Source organism: Ceratotherium simum, chromosome 20 (genome assembly GCF_057802395.1).
Source record: "Ceratotherium simum simum isolate JZ-2026a chromosome 20, ASM5780239v1, whole genome shotgun sequence".
Classification (NCBI taxonomy): Eukaryota; Metazoa; Chordata; class Mammalia; order Perissodactyla; family Rhinocerotidae; genus Ceratotherium; species Ceratotherium simum.
The window spans coordinates 144793-155918 of record NC_141919.1 but is presented as its reverse complement, the minus strand read 5'-3'; the positions used below and the strand labels follow the sequence as shown (position 1 = coordinate 155918).

The following is an 11126-nucleotide window of genomic DNA, read 5'->3' as shown; positions in this document are numbered from 1 at the left end:
AAACATGGGAGAAAGAAAGAATAGATAAATTGGGCTTCATCAAAATTAAATATTTTGATATTCAAAGAGCTCCATCAAGAAAGTGAAAAGACAATCCAAAAAATGGGAGGAAATGTTTGCAAATCATGTATTTAATAAGGGTTCATATCCAAATTATATAAAGAACACTTACAACTGAATAATAAAAAGACAACCCATTTAAACAATGGGCAAAGCTTATGAATAGACATTTCTTCAACAAATATATATAAAAATGGTCAATGAGCACATGAAAAGATGCTTGGCTACATTGGTCAGTAGAGAAATGCAAGTCAAAGCCACAATGAGGATACCACTTCATATCCACTAAGATAGCTATAATTAAAGACAATAGGAAATGTTGGTGAGGATGTGGAGATATTGAAACCTTCATAAATTGCTTTTGGGAGTGTAAAATGGTGCAGCTATATTGGAAAAAAAATTGGCAGTTCCTTAAAATGATAAAGATGGAGCTTTCATAAGACTGAGAAATTCTACTCCTACGTATATAGACCTAATAAAAATGAAAATTTACACATGACTGTTCCATAACAGCATTATTCATAATAGCCAAAAAGTAGAAACAACCCAGATCTGCATCAATTAATGGCTCAGCAAAATACAATGGAATATTATTCATCAGTATAAATAAAATGCAGTACTGATATATGCTACAACACTGATGAACCTTGAAAATATCATGCTAAGTGAAAGAACCAGTCACAAAAGACCACAAACTACATGATTCCATTGATGTGGAATGTCCAGAAGAGGAACATCAGTAGAAACAGAGTAGATTAGTGGTCGCCTAGACTGGGCTATGAGGAGAAAGAGAGAGTGACTGCTAACGGTATGGAGTATTTTTCAGGGTAGGGGTGATCAAAATGTTCTACAGTTGACTGTAGTGACAGCTGCACACGTCTATGAATATACTAAAAGTCACTGAATTTTACACTTTAATTGGGTTACTTGTATGGCATGTGAATATTTCAATAAAGGTGTTTAAAAAAACTAACCATTTAGAAAAAATTGGAACCCGAAGTGGAGAGCATTACTTTTAAATTATACATTTATACTGGAGAATTAGGCACGTAAATCTAAGATGAAGATAATTTGGAGAATTAAATGAAATCTTGTTATTCCATTCTGAGTTATGAGTATGTCAGGGTACTGTACTTTTTTCTTCATACTTTCTTTTTTAAAAAACTTTAAAAAGTGAAAATAAATCAAAACAAAACAAGAAAGCATTCTATTATTATTTTATCTCCCAGAATATTTAAGGATTGGATTCATTCTTTAAATATACTTAAAACAAGACCCTTGTGCTTACATTTTGTTTATGTAACAAAAATTTATCATTCCAGAGATTTCTGCGTATTTTGAAACTGGCTCCTCAGTGATCTATGATTGTCAAGAACATTACACCTTAAGTGAAAACTCCAGCTCCTGCTCTTCTTCATTACATGAGAATGTAACACCGACCAGAGAAATGATCACACTGAGCTTCCAAACTAGACGAACTCCAAGCTTATTGCTTTATGTGAGCTCTTTCTGTGAGGACTTTCTGTGAGGATAACTTTCAGTTATCCTCACCAAAAATGGTGAATATCTTTTGTGTGAGAAAAGAAAACAAATCTGAATTAGAAAAACAGGACTGTAATGACATGGATTTTTTCAGAGTTCCAGCTACAAACAAGGAAAGAAAATTACATGCCTTCCAACTGTCATGTTTATTTCTTTAATTTTTCAGTACCATCCATAATGGTTATCATAAAGGCTAGCATTTCAAGATTAAATTAAGGTGATTTTCTCCCATTACAAGTATGATAATTTTACAGATTAGATATGAACTTGTACTTCTCATTATTGATAGGATGTCTTTAACAGTACATGATAATCTAAGTTGGTTTTGCAATTCGTTTTGAAATAAGCTATCTAGTTTACATATGAAGTATACCCCCTGCTCATTCTAAGCCAAGTAGAGGGGCATTAATATGGATATTATAGTAAAACCATATAAAAGGCAGTTTCCACAAGCAACAAACAGATACAATTGTTCTTTATCTCATCAGTGGATGAGAAGTCAGTCGTATCACATGTACATAAGAAGAAAAGTGAAGTGACAGACTCTCAACCAGTGACAACCAGGGCATTCCAGGTTCTCACAGCTGGACCACAAGCCCAGCTTTTACTTTGTTTGTAGTGAGTTAGGACAGAAATTTAATTATAGGAAAACTTACAAAGCCTCTGACTACAGGACGTTAGTTAGCATCAGCTGTAGGAGTTGCAGGTAAGGAAGACGCGTCTGTGTAGGAGAGCAGTGTGTGCGCCAGGAGCTGCCAATGCTATACAGACCTGTCTCCTGACAAAACCCTCCCTTCCCATTTCTTGGTTATGGCAGCTTTAGAAAAAATTTCTGGTTATTGAAAAGAATCTTTAATTGTGCACATGTCAGTAATACATTAAAATAAGTCATATTAAAAGAAGTTATAAGTATAGAAACAATGTTATTATAGTATTACATGGAATTTCATCATTTCATAAAATAAATATCACAGTCATAATTAATTTAGAGCTGAGTTCAGAGTTTTCATATGTGTAATTTAAGCCTTTTCATTTAAGGAAGTGTTTATAGTCAATACATTTGATCTTAACTTTTAAAATAGTATAATTGGCCTCAGAGTTTGGCATTTAAATAATCACTCTTCCAAGAAAGACACCTATTGAGAGCATCCAAATCTAAGCTGAATAGGTTCAAAAGTGCGTGAAGTAAATAATAATAAAAATGCTCTAGAATCTGCATTAAGAGTTTTTGTAAAATTTTGTTTTAATTTAAAATGTCATTTATTTTCTTCTTTAGGAAGTTTGCAGATCAGGTAGAAGCTAGACAGACATCACGATCCTGATGCTTTTAACTTCGATTTTAAAAATATAGCTGATGGGCACCTTCACCAGGCGAAGAATAGTAGAGAAGCAGCAGTGGTCTTTCTAGAGGTAATGCAGCAAGCCCCAAAGCCAGAATAACTAATATTATGATTCCGAGAATGAACAACCTAATACTAAAATCTGATAATAAATATTAATAAAAGAACAACCCATTCAGTGCTGTTCTTCCATAAGTCAAGGATAGGAAGTCATATATAGCCAGGGTTTGGGGGAGGGGGAGCTGGTTGTTTATTTTGTTTTGTTTGGCTTTAGCAATGTGATTCTGTCAAAGTTATTATTAATATCTGACCATTTAAAATGTCAAGATGTCCTTATTTGTTTTACTTTACTCAGTAAGGAAATGTTGTCTAGTTTATCGTGGTGACTATTGATGGAATCCATTAATTGATATTTCAGTGGGCACCTGTCTCCATCTGATTATAAAAGAACATATACTATGGCAATTTAAACACAAGATTAACAACACACGATTTTCACTAACATGGAAACAAATAAGAAAACAGACCTGAGTCAGAACAGAGTAAATAATTATACATTGTCACTGGCGTTAGAAGGAAAACAGACTTTAAATCCACATAGAATAACATTTCTTGGCTTCCTGTTTCAAGTTTTCTCCAGAGAATGAGTAAAATTTAAGTTTCAAACGGCTGCTGTCCTCTTTTTGTGGATTCTGCCAATTATAGACACTTAACGTGTGAAGAGTAAAGCAGGGAGAGGGGTAGACAGTGGGATGGAGTGGCAGCTGCTGGCATTCTGGAATTGTTCACAAACAGCTTTCCCTCTAAATGATTGCTTGTTTGAAGGGAGTTTCTTTAACCTTTGAGGGAGCACTTACAAGTGATTTATTTTTATCATTTTTTCCTATTCTCCCTTTGTTTCCTTATCATTAACCCTGCACTTCCTTTTAATATTTGTTTCTCATGGGACACTTAATAGGTTAACCGGAGACCAAAGAGACAAGTTATCTTGTCATCAGGGACAGAATTCAGTGCTGTCAAATCCCTCGTACCGGAAACGTTTTTAGGTAAAGGGAAGAAAAAGCCTTTTCTCCAAACACTTCAGATCATAGGTGTTATGTCACAAACTGGAAGCATTCATCATGGTGAAAGCAGCTCCTTGTCTTGTTTGAATAATAATTTCCCAGTGAGTGACAATCAAGGCAGAAATTGCACTCCTGTCTGAGTGCACGTGGAATCATGAGTACGTGCTGCCTGGTAGAGAGGCGAGGGCTCCCACACCTACCCTTTCACTTGGCAACCATGCAGAATGAATATGGCATTTTTCTAACACTTTTTGAAAAATGAAATGTTATTAAAGCAGATGCAGAATTCACAGATTACGTGTTAATTTGCATCAAATCCAGGGACCTTCATCCAATGATAAAACTAGGTTTAAATTGAAGACAAAAGAAATGTTTATTTTTCTTTCCACAGATGAAACAGTGTGAGCTCCCAAGTCCTGCTTTGCGAGGTTGTTTCTGTCCTCGGTGACTGCAGCATCTAACAGGAGAGATGAGGCATGTCATAAATATCTATTATGCAAGGTAGAAAGTTGCAATAATTGTACATGATATTAACAGGGGAACATTTTTGAAAGCAGCTTAGCTTTAAACTTACTGATCACATATAACTGAGGAAACTAATCTTTCTGTGAAGAAACATATCTGCCATATAAGTCATTTAAGAAAATTAGCTATATTATAAATAATAGGACGGGGGCCGGCCCCGTGGCTTAGCGGTTGAGTGCGCGCGCTCCGCTGCTGGCGGCCCGGGTTTGCATCCCGGGTGCGCACCGACGCACTGCCTCTCCGGCCATGCTGAGGCCGCGTCCCACATACAGCAACTAGAAGGATGTGCAGCTGTGACATACAACTATCTACTGGGGCTTTGGGGGGGAAAAATAAATAAATAAAAAATAAATAAATAAATAAATAAATAAATAAATAATAGGACGAGGATGAAAAAGTAGAATAATAATGTTTATTATATAACTTTTTCTTTCCTTACAATTAAATAAGTACATGGAGTTGAAGATGTTAATGTTTTTATTCAAGGATGGATATTCAAAGGCATGTAACTTAGGGTATAAAAATTAAAGTTCAAATTCATCAGTGAAGTATGTAGTCTGAAGGAACTGATCTCAGAAAATTGTAAATATTCATTTTGCCTGTGCCTGGAAGTGGAGATCATAATCAAAGGTTAATAAAAACTTCATATTTTGGACAACTTCATTTTAGGATTGGTTCTGCTCTAAGTCTTTTACTACTTTCAGATCATTTAATAATTACACCAAGATGACAATTTTATATGCAAACTTGTAGTGGTACAGGAAGTGCTTTATTTCTTTAACTTACAGTAAAATAAACCAACAAATTGGCTAACAGAGAAGCTCTAATTTCCCAAAGAGAGTTACCCAAAACAATCTGTGATAAGTAATCAGTATTTATTTCTCATGAGTCCCTGTGAATCATTAGTTCATCCATTTATTTCACGAGCATCTACTCTGTGCACTTCATGAGGCACTGAGAAGCCTATGAACGAGTGACACTGCACCCACCCCACCAAACTCACCTCAGCAGGGAACACAGGCAAGTATGAGAGCAATTATGATAAATTAACGCTCACATCCAATCTAATGTATTACCATGTACCCTAACGTGCTTTAGGACAAAATCATCCAGAGTCCATCATAATTAACATGCTGCTATCTTGCAATTTCTGAATTTTACTTAATGAAGATGATCCAGGTTAAGTTTTCCCAAGACTAACACAAGGTCAATTCAGAGTATACCTACTTAAATGTAAACTCTTCAGATTTTGAATTCTCTACATAGCTTTGAATTTTATCAGAGATACAGTCTTGAAAAATGTGAACACTTAAAATACTATAATCCATTAAAGGTGACCTATCATTTTTGTTAAGTTTTGTTTTTCCAACTACTTTGGTGTTATTAGTATTCTCTTGATTTTGCTTTTAGTGTTTAAAAATTTAAAAAACCACTAACTTAAAATATATATATATATGTAAAAACAAAACAGGAAGAGTAGAAGCTTAAGATATGTCTTTTTGTCTTCCCCAGAAAATACAATAGCCTGTAAATAGTCACATACTAATACAGTTATGCTTAGAAACCTTAGGAGGTATCCATTCTGGGTAGAAGAAAAGAAAATCCACTGAAGGACTATATTTCACATAAAGCTCTAGATATATGAGAATGCCAAATAATTTTTGTAACTAAATAGCTCTAAGAAATTCCCTTTGAGTTCTGTAAAGAGATGTTACAGAAGACATATAGCTTTAACATTTAAAACTCTGTTGACCTATGCATTTTTCATTATTTTTATGGTATGGTATTTATCTTATTTAGAAAGGATGTTATGTGTTGGGTCTAGGATTTAATTTTACTTGACTTACAACCTAATAAGTTAGCCTATTCCTGTTTTATGGATGCTGGCAGAAGACATAAGACTCCTGGGTCTATAGCTCATGGCAGAGCAAGCCTCATGAGCATCAGCATGTTTGTGTCATTTCCCGTTGGTCCTCAAGTCTCATGGGGACAATGCTAGGGGTCCAGCATAATGCTGCACCTGCAGGAGGTTTGCACTGCAGCTGAGGTACACTGAGCTTGTGGAATCCACAGATTTTGTAGCAAGCAGTGAGCAAGCCTATTCTTTGTTCTAGAGGGAGACATGACCTCATCCTTCAAGGTGGCTTGCTCCATATACAACCCTGAGAAATGGCCTTGGGTAAAGCACGGTCAGGGTCTTGCATTTCTTCGCATACCTAGCAAAAACATGCAGAGACACTCAGAGCCCAATGGAGACTGCCTCTCCCAACATTATAGAGTAAAAACAAACAAAAGTCTAAAATATATCAAGAAGACAGGAAATTTTATATTATTTTCAAGAAAAATCAAAGATTAATTACATCACTTAACCCCTCCTTACCTGTAAAATAAGGAGGCTGGACTAAATTATTTTCTAAGGTTCCCTTCAATAGAAAATTCTAAGATTTTCTAATTTAACCCATTAACTAGGAGTCACAGATGTTTTGGTCTTTGAAACCGTAAGTAATCAAGACCAGCGCTGTCCAGAAGAACTTTCTGTAACAATATAAATATACTATATATCTTCTGTCCTCTATGGTAGTCTCTAGACACGTCTAAGCACTAGAAATGTGGCAGGTGCAACTGAGGAACTGAATTTTTAATTTTATTTAATTTTAATTGATTTGAATTTCAGTGGTCACATGTGAGTAGTATCTACCATATTGCCCCATGTATAGTCTATTTACTTACTTATCTAGTCATTTTTTTCTTGAGTTCAACCAAGTGGCACCCTTAGTGAAGACAGATATCTGTCTATTTAGCATGATTTCAGTGGGCTGGAAAGGCAGCTCTACCTCAGATGCTTTTGTCCACAACCTCAAGTGCTACTGTTTCAAATTTCATAGTTAGAGATTCATTCTTTTGCCTCAAAGTCTTTCCTCCTGTTAAAATACACATAGCCTTAAGAGTGTTATCACAAACCATAATCAGGTATTTATGCAAAAGTGCATTTATTCAAGAACAGGCTTTGATGGAAGAGAAGAGAGAATTGGAAGGGCCTGGGTGCTGGACCACTGGGTGAAGAAAGAGCACAGAAAGAGGAGGCCACACAGGCCAATTACATTTTTGAATAGAGCTAATCAGCTAAGAGAAACAAGTGTTTTAACAGTGTTGCCTTGTCAAAGTAATAGGGAAGTAGAATTATATGCACATCACCACAGTGAGAGATGAGTTTTATTTGTTCCATTGATAAACAACTGCTAGCAGTGCTGGTCAAATGCCAGGAGTACAAATTTGTCCTTGGGTTTCTTCCTGGGTTGTGGCGTGGTTGCAGGTATACTTCAGAGTGGGCAAAGTAATTCCTTTCTTTAAGATTTTCCCTCTTCAAAAAGTATGTCTGGTGATCATCTTCTAAGTCATTTATTAAGAATGTAGGAAAGTTCTACTCAGTTTCATATCTCCCCTAAAGTTGTATGAATCTTCTCTAAAATGCAATTATTTAATGCAAGATCATATTGTATTATATTGTGTCAAACAAAAAATTATTCTGGGGGCCGGCCCCGTGGCACAGCGGTTAAGTGCGCACGCTCCGCTGCTGGTGGCCTAGGTTTGGATCCCAGGCACAGACCGACGCACCGCTTGTCAAGCCACGTTGTGGCGGCATCCCATATAAAGTGGAGGAAGATGGGCACAGATGTTAGCCCAGGGCCAGTCTTCCTCAGCAAAAAGAAGAGGATTGGCAGATGTTAGCTAGGGCTGATCTTCCTCACACCCACACAAAATATATATATATATAATAAAAAAAAAAAAACCCAAAAATTATTCTGACACGTTAAAATGCTAAGGTAGACTTTATTCAGAACTGTTGCAACAGGTGTAGGGACCACTGCATTGGGGTCTTGCAGTGGGGGAGAGAGACTTGGCTCAATTCTGAATACAACAAGGAAAAGTGGGGATTTATAGCCAAAGAGCATAGTAGGGGGGTCAGTGGATGGAAAAGTACTGTGAGGGTAGGATAATTCTTCCTAAACGGATCTAACTGGGTTCTTGCTGACAAGCCAGGATGATCAGATAGCATCTGAGGGATGGTAGGAAACGAGGATGGTGATTAGATATCAAGGATGGGGGATTCTGGCTAAAACTAGGCAATGCAAAAATGATCATGGAAGCCCAAAAGTTGGGCCTAGTTGAGCAAGAGGCTCTGAGGACCCTGACTGAAGTTTGGTAAAGGAGAGAATCTTTGTCAATCGTGTCAAAGTTCTTTTTCAGAAGAAAAAAAAATCTAATTATATTAAGATTCTTACAATGGAAGAAACATAGAAAAAAACATAAATGTAAAGGAAATTGTAATTCTAGTCAGGGAGTAAATGTATCAGAGTAAAACCAAAGAAAGGAGTGTAAGGAGGGAAAATTGAGAGATGAAAAAAGTAAAAACTTTCCAAGCATCATGTGTGGGGAAAGACGTGGGGACAAGACTGGGAGAAGGAGGGGAGAAAGAACACGTCAAATGGTTCATCTTACCAACGCGAGTGGGGGAAAGTGAGGGGTAGACTGTCTTGTTGAGAAAAGAATATCTTGTTTTCATATAATGGTGTAAAAAATACCTTGATTGTGAGCACTGGGCAAGCTGAAAAGAGCTCTCAAACTCCCAAAAGGGAAAAAGGGAAATAAGAAAGAAACTGAGTAAACCAGCAAAATTTTAAAAAGGAAAAAGATGAAACAACCATGTGTTAAAAACAAGACAATAGGCCCAAAATGGAAGTTGTTTATACTAAGCCCCACTCACCAAACCCAGACTTAACTTAATTACAGTTTCAGCTCTTCCAGAAATGGAATCTTAAACCAGTCAATCAGGAATCCCCTGATCAGCACTCACTGAGTAGTCTGCCTAGTAGACCCCTGGCATCCCCTAAAGGAAAGTAACCTTACATAACCAACTCACTTTTTTTTTGCCAGTATAACTTCCTTGTTCCTGATCCCTTCTGCCTATAAAAGCCTTTCATTTTGTACAGCTCCTCAGACCTTTCTATCTGCTAGATCTGATGCTGCAAGATTTGAATCCATTTTTGCTCAAATAAACTCTTAAAATTTTTAATGCGCCTCGGTTTATCTTTTAACACGTAAAATAAAAAAGATAAAAATAATAAAATGAGATATAGTGGTTGTTACTCTAAGTGTCAGTGGACTAAATTCTGTGACTAGGTTAAAAAAAATGTTAAATGCACTTAGAATATTGAAAAAAAAGGGTGTGCACCAAGAGCTAGCAGGCAACAGCTAATAAAGTTAAGAAATGGCAATACTGCCATCAGACAAAACACAATTAAAGATTAGAAGAACTGAACAAGATAAAATGGGACACTATCTGGTAAGTACAATTTGTTAAGACAATATAAAAGTCAGAAATCTATATGCATCATACAAAACAGCAGTTAATATAATAAGCAAAAATAATTAGGATTTCCAGATCTCTGTCCTCATCTCCAGGAGTCATTTTAATGTAATCCCCTGGATTATTGGCTGTGAGTCCTGTGAAAATTAATAAAAGAAACCTCAACAAAGTTGTAGTCAGAAGGCCTGAGAGGGAGCTCTTGGGCTCTAGCGCTCCTTGTCCAGTACTGCACACAAGAAGAGAGGGCACTTGCATTTCCAGCAGGAAGCGGGCTACTACCTGACCATCCCAGCAGGAGGAAGACACATTCTCTTTTTGCCGGGCAACAAGCCGAACCAATGGAAAACTGCAGCTCGGCCAACGAGGAGCTGTTGCTATCCTGAATTCTCCAAGGAACTTTCATTTAGAACAGCCTCTCCCCACTCCCCCTTCTTCTCTGTAAAAGCAGCCCCCCTCCTGTGTTTTCTGGATTTGCCTACGGTTTGCCACAGCATGCACATCCCGGTTAACGATTCCTCTGGCTATTCCCGAATAAACTCATTTCGCAGGTAAATAACTGGCTATTTTATTTTAAAGTTGACAGTCCCATTAAAACTGTGTTTTAATTATCTATTTTAGAAAACTAAATGGCAGAGCCTTTCTTCCATTCATCCCACATACTTGCTTTCCCGTGAAGCTCTGTTATTTGCAGAAAGCCAGCTATTTGTATTTAAACCAACCATAGTTAAAAACCTGCGGCTCAAAACCCTGGCAACGGAGGTAGTGGCCCACAGGTACCTGCTCTGCCTGTCTTTTCCTACGCAGAAAGGACAAAGGATGGAAGGAGGTTTCGTTCGTCGCTGCCGTGCAGATGCGGGCTCTGCCTGCGTCCCCGTGTCCTAACCATGTGTCCCGCTTCTTCGGCCCGCGGAGAACTCCGGCGCGGACCCGGACACGCTGCGGGCCGGCGCGCGCGGCTTCCCTGGCTGCCCCTCGGCCGTGCGCTGCGGCCCCGCCCCCCCCCCCGGCGGCCCCGCCCACGTCACCGCCCGCGGACACGCGGCCGCCGCGTCCCGCTGCGCGGAGGGGGCGGGGCCCGGAGCCGGGGCATCCGAGGCCACCCGCCGGCTGCCAGATGTTCAAAGCAATGGAAACCTGACTTAAGATCATTATCAGAGCACATACTTTGTGGCACTTTCTTTTAAAATGGCAATTTGCATAGTATAGATCCTTCCCTTTGACAAGATT

General features: G+C 38.0%; 1 long non-coding RNA gene across 1 annotated transcript; it reads right to left on the bottom strand.

The window, feature by feature from the left end:
• Positions 1 to 4354: 4354 nt before the first annotated feature.
• LOC147914318 (uncharacterized) lies at positions 4355 to 10857 on the bottom strand. Its single transcript, XR_015555332.1, has 2 exons — positions 10677 to 10857; positions 4355 to 4463 (listed from the first exon to the last, which is right to left on the bottom strand). It is a non-coding gene; the product is annotated as an uncharacterized LOC147914318 (long non-coding RNA).
• Between the last annotated feature and the right edge of the window lie 269 nt (positions 10858 to 11126).